At 35.3% G+C, this 10,701-nt stretch overlaps 1 pseudogene; it reads right to left on the bottom strand.

Annotated features, from left to right (window-relative positions):
* Nucleotides 1-5,345: 5,345 nt before the first annotated feature.
* Nucleotides 5,346-6,099, bottom strand: LOC112319272 (small ribosomal subunit protein uS5 pseudogene; annotated as a pseudogene).
* Nucleotides 6,100-10,701: the final 4,602 nt, after the last annotated feature.

Below are 10,701 nucleotides of genomic sequence, written 5' to 3'. Positions count from 1 at the left end.
TGGTTAGTCTTAATATTAAATGAACTTTCATAAAACTATGTTTTTTAAAGAAACCAAAACACAAAAGGAAAATGTAAGGATCGAGGTCTGTTATGTAATTCATCAAGAAGAAACAAAAATAGTGATTAATCATATAAAAATTCTATCAATAGTATCTAGACAGTAAATATCCCAATCTATTGAGAAAAATCATTTCTGACATATGATACTCAGGAGTGAACTGAGAGAGGATCAATATTGAATTTAAATTTTCCTCTTATTTGGAATCAAAGAGCAAATTAACATCCCTAATGCAGTTTTAATCACTAAGACACATTGAGCCAATCCTTTTCCCACTTGGAAATTCCAACCTCTCTGCTAATGTGTGTCTTTCTGTGGTCCATTCACTCAAGGACAACTTCACCCTGGTACTTTCAGAACCAAGTTGCTGGTCAGCGAGACTGACTAGTTATCTGAAAGACCAGAGTACTGGGGTGTCAGAATATAAATTATTGTGTATCTAAAGTTATTTGTTATTAGCAATTAAAAAAAAAACCCTGATCTATTCACATTATCTTTGGTTTAATGCTAATTTCCTTACCTCAGCAGCATCTGTATCAGCATTGTCAGCCTTGGATTTTAAGTTACAAAGAGACAGATTACGTTTGCCTAATTTGCTGTGCACAGCAATTAACAAAGCATGTTATGAAGACAGATTCTCCATGTTTTTGATGGTGATTAGTTTTTCTGAGTCCATTTTAATATATTATTATAGTTATATTTTAAAAGGGAAACATCACTATCAGTATATCACACAATTAACCTTAATTCGTTTTAAAAGAAAACCAAGATATAAAATGTATTTCAAGTTTATAGCTGAAGTATTTGATCTATATTAATTTTGCAGGAAAAGTTTTCTGCAAGATAAAATCCAAATGCCATTGAGAGGATAGTAATTTAAAAATACCTTGAAGATTAGACTTCTATTAGTACCCAGTTAATGATCCAATAGTTTTATCAAAGACAAATGTTTAACTTAGTCTTTACTCATTTAAAATTTGAAGTTAGATTTGGCTCAAGGCCATTGCACTCTTTGTGGGCTAAGGCCAATACTTATGTGACTCTGAAGTGATTAGCATGCTGCTACTATATTCAGTTTAAGGTTGCAGTTGTAAGTAGAAAGGTGTCAAAAGGACTCACTTATACAAGTAAAGATATATCACAAAATTATTATCTGCAGTCAATAATGCTAAATTACCTTCCATTAAATTTAGGTATCAATTTTTCTGCCAAAATTGCAAAGTAAATGTCTACTTTAGAAAAAAATTTTGTTTACCTATTTTTCTAAGCATTTTCCTCCAATGCATTAAAAAAAATAACTTGTTTTGGCTTGCTTTTTTTATGTCTAGTCATCTTCTAGTATGCTGAATTTATTTGAAACTCAGAAAAAACATTTATCACAGAGTTTTGTGGGGGGGTTTTGTTGTTAAAGAAAAACTATGTTACAGTTTTTCAATACACATTTCCAGGAGGTATTGTTCAGTTTTGGATGAAGATGAACCAAGAGAAAGCTTCACAACTCATTTATAATCTAAGCTGTAGAATGTCACATCAAACACTATTTTATTTGAATTTCAATACAAAAGCACGTTCTAAGTAGAATTAAATATTTCACCATTTTGAATAATCTAAAATTGTTCCTCTTTGTTAGTTCAGTTAATTAAAGAGTGTGAAAAATGTGTAGAGTGTTTGAAGTCAGGTGCCTTAGTCACTTTGTAAGTCAGAACTTCCATGGGGAAGCCCTTGTCTTGCCTGTTGGGTCCCTCTAACGCTGCTCCCCTAAGCAGCCTCCACCTCACCCTCCAGAGTCAGTGCAGGTAGGCACTTTAACATCCGCAGGTAAGGCTGTATTTTCCCCTGCCTTGGAGTTTGCTCAGGCCTCTTTTTTTGGTATGTTTTCTTGTCTCAAGATTGATTTATTGCATCTTTTGCAAGTTTCCTGTGTAAATTCTAACATCAACTTGAGGGGTTCCTTGACCATCCTTGTTCACAGTCCTCTTAAACTATTCCAGAACCCATTTATTTGACAGTTGCAGAAAACTGTTTTTTGATAATCTCATTTTTGTTATGTAACTTTTATATGAGTGTTAAGCTTTGCACGTTCACAAATTTTTCTGTAGAGGGTAAAATTCATTAAATTTTTTTGTATTATTTTTACTGCCAAGTGGAGTACAATGAGAGTGTTTAATAAATGTATGCTGAAAGAGTAAATAAAGAGGAGAATGAAGACAATGACCTCCATTCATTGTGTAGCTCTACAATGTTGTTTCCTTTGAGTAGTGCCAGATGTGAACCTCAATGACAGGAGGAAAAGGGCTTGTCTATTGATGCTGGGTACACAGAACGCTTGAGCTTATCAGGATAGTTAATTAAACACTATGAATGGTTCACATATATATATGTGAATGGTATATATGGTTTGCTACTAGACATTGCGTTTGTGATGGATTAAAACTACTCACATGTGCAAAAGTCTCAGCAACAAACACACTTTTACAAATTGGAAAAATAATTTAAAATAACATTTGTTTTATGAGAAGAGGTTGGTGAGAAAGGGAAAAATAGAGCAGTCACAAGTGTCTATTTGAGATAAGTTAGATCAACCCACACTTTGATTGGCAAACATTATCTTCATTCTTTTTCCCCTTAGAAATAAACATGAATAAATAGCTCTGTAACTGAATTTGAAGAGAAGGAAGGTATTAAAAAATAATTTCATATTGAGAGATAGATGTTTGCCAGTTTAGGGCAGGATATTTTCATATTTAGTTAATTTTGTTTCTTTGCTTATTTGTCATTTGCTTATTTTAACTGAAATATTATATACACAAACAAAAAAGAAGACAAAATTTAGGCATCTACAGAAAAAAAGACAAACCACAAAGAGAATTGGTGATCTTTTAAATATTTTTGTTTTGCAGAGTTTTTTATATTTATAATAATAGGTCACAGAAGAAAACAATAAAATATATATATTAAGTGAGAGAGAGATAAATATAAAGTGACCTATTTCTGAAGGTCTTCCCTCACAGCCACAGGTCACTTAGGTTTCTCAACCAGAGATGTTATAGCCTTGAAAGCCATGCCTCATGAAGAAAAATTCCTTCCTTATATGAGATTTCTGGTTACACATCAAAAAATTTTTTTACAGAATAAGTTAAAATAAAATAAAATAAATGAACATTTATGGGAAAACTGATTTTCTTTCTTTGATCATTTGTGTGTTTCACAGAGAAGACATAACTGAGCTTTGTGTGATGGCTAATTTTGTAAAAGTCCTGTGTTTCTCAAACTGGGGTTAGCAAATGTATTTAGGATTTTCAAGCTCTATACCAGAATTGATTTAATATTGAATTTTATTTCAATAATAACGAAATAATAAATATAAATAAAGCCTGACAATAAGTTGGGGCATTGCATAGTCTACTTTCTGTTGGTGTTACATTTACCGTAACAGATTGCAACCAAAATATTCTAAAATACAGTTCATTTTTATTGACATTTCTAAAGAATATCAAAACCAATCCAACCTATAATCCAAAACTACTCTCCCTGGCAATTCTCTCTTTGGTTCCTCTGGCTTTCAATATTGAATATACCCTCCAGCTTCCCTCCCTAAACTAAACCCTGTTAACCCTCCCCTAAGCCCCTTTCCTCTCTCCCCTTTCCTTTCCTTTTTCCCCTCAGGTAATATCCTTTTGCCCCTTTTATTATGTCTTGCCCACACCCTATTCTAACCAAAGATAGCTTTAATATGGTTGAATAAACCTTATAGTATATACAAGAACTAGGAGGAGAAGCGAAATGCTTCACTGGTGACTCATACAGAGAAAAGAGAGAGAAGCAGCTGTAAATAACTATATACTAATAGGTTTTGTAACTATTAAATGAACATTTTCTGACCTTGTTTTCATGGCCAATTAATGTCTATTCTATGTTTGAATTACAGTCTCTTTTTGTTACATGACCACATAAATTATGAGATTTTGAATTTTAAAATCACATCTAAAAAATTCAATCTAGGGACAGAACTTCTTAAGAGGCCCATGGTAATTTTCCCAACAGCCCTCAAATTTTTACATTTGAGAATGAGTATTCTGAGTGGAAAGTAGGATGAACTCTCTAAAATGGGGTAGATAATTGAATAGACTCTCACAGTATGTTTGGGATAGAAAGCATTTAAGAATAGTAGCAAATAAAAAAATGAAGAATTTTAGATGTCACTAGGCATACAACAACAAATATAAAAGAGAAATAGGAAGGAAAGTGCCAAGTATGTCCTGTGGGAGGGAGAAATAATTTCTATAATTACCTGAGCTGGTCAGCTTGGACAAAGTGAAAATGGATATTCATTTTTTGTTAAGGGAGCCAATTTAATTAATATTCATTTAATAATACATATCAATTTGTCCTTCAACAAATATTTACATTAAAATCAAGTACACATTTTTTGGAATAACATGCATGCAGAGAAGTACACCCACCTTAGTTGGAATCTGGATAAATTGTCACAAAATGATTACAGCCATGTAGCCATAAATAGACCACAAAACCATATGAGATACTACATCCCCCACACTAAAATGGCCCTAATAAAAAATGGAGATAACAAATATTGTCAAGGATGTAGACAAATTGATACCCTCATATATTGCTGGTAGGAATGTAATTAGTAAGGTCGTTGTAGAAAATAGCTTGGAGTTTCCTCAAAATGTTAAATATTAAATTATTCTATGACCTAGAATTTCCAGTGCTACCTATATGTACCCACATACTCAAAAGAGATATTCAAACAAATACTTTACACAAATGTTTATAGCAGCACTCTTCACAATAGCCAAAAGGTAGAAAAATTCAGTTGTTCATCAATAGACCAATGGGTAAATGAATTGTGTTTTATACATAAAATTGAATATGAATCAACTATAAAAAGAAATGAAGTACTGATACATACTATAACATAGATGTAAATGTTAAAACCAAATACAAAAGGTTGTGTATGATTCCATTTATAGGATATATCCAGAACTGGTAAAACTACAGAGACAGAAAGCAGATTGGTGGTTGCCAGGGTCTGGGGGGGAGGGGGAATAAGGAGTGATTGCTTAATGGGAATGGGCTTTTCTTTTTGAAGTGATAAAAATGTTTGAAAATTAATAGAGGTAGTTGATGGATTCACAATATTGCAAATGTACTAAATATCAATGGAATGTACACTTTAAAATATTTAATTTTATGTCATAGGAATTTTACTTATTTTAAAATATATATTTATTTTTTAACAGGCTTAATTCACTTTATTTTCCTTATATAAAATGATGTGGTGGCCACACTGGATCCTGGGTCCTCTGCACAGAAACTCGGGTACGGTTCTTTACAAGATCGTCAGTGAATTCTTGATAGGGAGACTTGGTCAACACAGTCTCTTTCCAGGGGCGGGGGTGCGGTAGCTGTAGGTCTTAGCGATGGCTTCAAAGGTGACCTTGGTGAAGTTGCCCAGGGTAGCGGTGCAGTCCCTGCTGAGGTAAAGCAGTCATGGATACTAGCCATCAGCAGCAGCTTTTTGGGCACAGGGGCTGAGACGTCGCCAGTGCCCCTGCAGGTGGGGATGAGGCACCCCAGCACAGAGACACAGTGCCCCATCACCTTGCAAGGGACAGCGTGGGGCTGGCGACTCTTGTTCCCCCAGTAGCTTCACCACGCAGGGACAATAGAGAGCTTGGCCAGGATGATGGTCCCAGGGATGGCAGTGGCTACTTCCTTTAAGCACTTAACACCCAGACCAATCTGTCCATTGTAGTCCCCAATGACGACAAATGCCTTGAACCCGGTCCTCCAGCCTGCACATGTCTGTTTTTGCAGGGGTATAATCTTCAAAACCTCAACCTTGAGGGATGCCCCCAAGAAAATATCAATGATCTCATATTCCTTGATGGGTAGAGAGAACAGACAGACCTCCTCTAGGGACTTCATTTTCATGTCCTTGACCAGGCGGCCCAACTTGGTGACTGGGGATCCACTCTTTTTGTCTTTGGCCTTGCCTCTGTAAGCTCCATAGCCTGGACCCCAAGCCCAACTCCGACCCTAACCTGACCAAAACTCCAGGGAAGCTGCTTCAGCCTCCCATTCCAGGACCCCCTGGGACCTCTGGGGCCTCTGGGGCCTCCAGGGCCTCAGGGCTCTTCTGCTGCACTCGGGGCATCCGCCATTTGGTGTTTCCTGGGGGAAAAAAAGAGTAGAATATATATTTAAAACTATGTTGGGTTCATTTTAATTTATCACATTAGAAAATAAATGCATCACAGGTTTTTTGGTGGTGGTGGTGGTGGTTATTTTTTTGTTTTGTTTTGTTTTGATCCATTCATCTACTGATGGGCACTCAGGCTATTTCCAAATCTTGGTTACCGTAAATATCACTGATGTAAATGTGGGGGTGCATACGTTCTTTTGAATTGGTGTTTGAGGGAATATACTTCTGGTATATTCCCCACATGGAATTGCTGGGTCATAATGTAGTTCCATTTTTAATTTTTTGAGGGAATTCCATACTATTTTTCATAGTGGCTGCACTAGTCTGCATTCCCACCAAACAGTGCACTAGGGTTCCCTTTTCTCCACACCTTCACCAACACTTGCTGTTTGTTCATTTATTAATGACAGCCATTTTGGCAGGTGTGAGGTGATATCTCATTGTTTTTTCTTTCTTTTTTAATTTGCATCTGTCTGCAGGTTAGTGATATTGATCATCTTTTCATATGTCTATGGGCCATCTCTATGTCTTCCTTGGAGAAGTGTCTATTTGGGTCCTTTCCCATTTTTTAATTGGATTGCTTGCCTTCCTGGTGTTGAGTCATAACTTCTTTATACATTTTGGAGATTAAACTCTTGTTCCATGCATCGTTGTCAAATATGTTCTCTCATACAGTTGGTTCCCTTTTCATTATGATGATGGTTTCTTTAGATGTTCAGAAGCTTTTTAATTTGATGTAATCACATTTGTTTATTTTTTCCATTTTTTGTCTTGACCTAAGAGATATATCAGCAAAAGTATTACTAGGCAAGATATCTGAAATTATACTGCCTGTTTTCTTCTGGAATTTTTATGGTGTCATGACTTATATTTAAGCCTTTTATCCATTTTGAGTTTATTTGGGTGTATGGTATAAGATGACGGTCTAGTTTCATTTTTTTCATGTACCGGTCCAGTTCTCCCAACACTATTTATTGAAGAGAGTGTCTTTACTCCATTGTATACTCATGTCCTTTGTCAAATATTAATTGACCATAAAGATTTGGGTTTATTTCTGGGCTCTTTATTCTCTTCCATTGATCTGTGCATCTGTTCTTGTGCCAGCACCAGACTGTGTGATTACAGTGGGTTAAAAGTGTTTGATAGAACTGGAGACTTTATGCTAAGTGAAACAGGAAATGAAGACCATATGTAAACATACTTTTTGTTATTGCTATCTTTCTTCAGCCAAAGATTCTGTATGGCTACATAAATATACATTCCAATTTCCCTTCTTTTGCATCAAATATACCTGGATCTTGATTATTTTATGCTTAGCAATATATCATAGAAGTTTTAGAATTCCATGTTCTTTATAAATGCATAGTGCAGCTTTCCACTCTACGACAAAAGTAAAGTCCTACACTTTATTCAACAGTTTGAATTATACTCTTATGCATGATGCTATGATTATATAAAATTAGAATTGATATATTTTAAAAAATTACCTTCCTTAAGTTTTGCAGTAATTTGCATTTCTGACACCAATGTTTAATGGTAACTTTCTTCACAATTTAGTCAACTTTGTGCATTATCAAACTTTTGCACTTATTTTTTAATATTTTAATGTTTATGTTGTTAAAGTTGTCCTGTTTTTGCCCTCCTCCACCTGACCCACTCCCTACTTCCATAGTCAGTACCCATACTGTTGTCCATGTCCATGGGTCCACTAGACAATGAAAGAAAAATACCATATGATCTCACTTGTAAAAGGAATATAATGAACAAAGTAAACTAATGAGCAAATTAAAACCAGAGGAATAGAATCATGGGACACACTGACAGGTGTAAGAAGGGAGTGGAGAGGTGGGGACTGAATGAAAGAAGGTGAAGGGATATACATGAAGGACCCATGGACACTGTGGTCAACTCAAGCCTCTTGATGACTCAAACTCAATTACCATCTGTCTGACTGTAACTGCAGGAGACAGCCTTGCTAACTCAAAGATGTCAAAGAAATAATAATAAATTGTTGTTGTAAGCCACTAGGTTTGAGATAGTTTGTTAAGAAGTACTGGATAATTGAAAGAGAGACTATATTTTTTTACAATAGTATCAATCACTTGTGTTTTTGATATAGTGACAAGAATGGAAGAATAAAAGTGTAATTGTTTAGCTAAGTGAAGACACCTGAGGCTAAAGAAAACATTCATAATCAACTTCACATCACTTTGTGGAAATTCAGGTTTATTGAACACCTCTGAAGACTCCTTCCTTACTTTGTCATTTATCATCCCAACTATCCTTCCTTCCATCCACCCATCCATCCATTCCTCCATATCTCCATCACCCCACTGACCCATTCCTTTAACATTATTGGATTTCCTACTCTGAGGCAAGCCCTTTGCTAGACAATAAGAATATAAAGTTGAATGAAACAAGATTTCTGTTCTAAAAAAAAAAGAATCCATGCGATTAGGAAAACAGTACAGATAGGCTGTGAGAATTATAAAAATAGAAGATAACATTTTATTGTTTGTTTACCTGTTTTGCTGTTTTCAAAACAGCTTTTCCCTGCAGTCTCAGTTCTCAGTTAGAACAAAATCTCAAATACGCTTCTTTATTCTCTTTACATACTGGAGAAAACAAGCCTTGACTGATAATAGAAAATAGTTGGGAATCTAGTGAAGAAGACGGATTGCTATGGGGGTCTGAGTTTGGAAATAGAAAAGACAGTAACTGAAAAAGAGGGTTTGTGCCTCATCCCCTTTATCTACCCGCTTCCAAGAAATCATCAGCTGCAGGAGAATACAGTCAGAGAAAGAAACAATTGTCTGGCTGCCTTTAGAAACATCAGGTGCCCTATCGTGTGAGTTATAAGTTCTAAGTTTTTATCAACATTTCTTTTTTTTATTGTTGACATTCTTATAGATGTGCCTTCAACATTTATTTCTTCACCTTACTTTTATGTACACAGTTTATATCTATATGGCATCAAATATTAAAGCAGTCGAGTTATTTGGCAACATTTTGTCCACTTGGTAAATGTAGGCTATATAATGAAGTTGGCAATAATTTGGGGTCCATTTTAGATTATTTACAGTTTTATTATCCAGGCAATTCAGTGGCACTGAGAGCAACCTAAAGTGTTCTCATCTGATATTAGATACTTTCATATTTTATGTTTTGTGCCCCTTCTATCTGCCTAGTCGTTTTCTACGGGTACATTTGTCTTTGGTAGTCAGACTGTGCTGCATGGAGCTAACCACAAAAAAATTCGTTTCTCAAGTTCACTTCAAAAGCCGTACCTGATCTGTCAAAACATATTTTAAAATGTCAAAATGCCTTTCCATTGTGGCCTTATTTGGTGCCGTGCTGATTTATAAGCCCATTGTACAAGGAAAAAGGGAGTGAAAAGGCACATATTCTCAGCTGTAAAAGGACAAGTAGCAATGCATTGACATTCAGCAAGACATCCATAAAGCAGCAATTATTTAATAATTTATGTTTGTAAATTATGCAAATGCACATTTAGACCTTAGGGAAAACATGTTTTTAAACACTGAAATAAAATTAATCACTGTGACGTTTAAGTTATTTAAGGTAAAACTAGCAAGATCAACCACTTGCTGTTAACACTCTTAATTTTAAGGTGCATATTAATTCGTAAACGTTCTCTCCACAACCTGATGTGGAAGCCCTGAAAGTTTCCATCTTACGCATTCTTTCATATGTGACCGACTTTGGGGGTATGAAACAGGAGAATGTGTATCAAGGACATTGATGAAGAACTGCTGAACCATCATTCTGCAAGTCACAGCCTAAGTCATAGAATTTTAGTATTTGCCACTCAACCTGATTTCAGACCAAAATACTTCATCATGTGGCTCCTAAGGTCATCTGTTTCCTCTCCTAGCAGGGCCAATTAGCTTTATTCAGGTCCATGATTTTAAAGGACACTAGCACTTCAACTCTACTGCATTACAATCCATTAGGAAGTCTTTGTAACAAAGAAAGTATATGGTATACATCAATACAACTTCATCATTATAAGCATAGTAGAATATATAAGCATATATTTTCTTCATCATGAGAAAATATAATCCCATGAAGGTGGCATCCTCATACTGAACCCACAACTACAATAACATATGAGAACTTGTCATCATTATTACATGTTGCTCACCCTCCTGGCCTGTATATTTCAGTAAGGAAACATAACGGAGAGGGAACTTTAGGGATCTTAGCCTCAACCTAGGACTATTGCAAAAAGTGACACCAATGCCAACCTATCTATGTTCAGCTTGCAACAGCCTATTTCAACAATTGACTTAATTTATATGATCTCTTGCTTTGTGAAAAAAAAAAATTGAGTCCTAGAATACAGACTGAAACAAAAGAAATTTAGAAAAGAGTGACATAATAAACATTAA

The sequence above is a fragment of the Desmodus rotundus genome, chromosome 11 (assembly GCF_022682495.2).
Source record: "Desmodus rotundus isolate HL8 chromosome 11, HLdesRot8A.1, whole genome shotgun sequence".
Taxonomy (NCBI): domain Eukaryota; kingdom Metazoa; phylum Chordata; class Mammalia; order Chiroptera; family Phyllostomidae; genus Desmodus; species Desmodus rotundus.
Note: the sequence above shows the minus strand (reverse complement) of the source record. Positions and strands in the feature narration are given on the sequence as shown.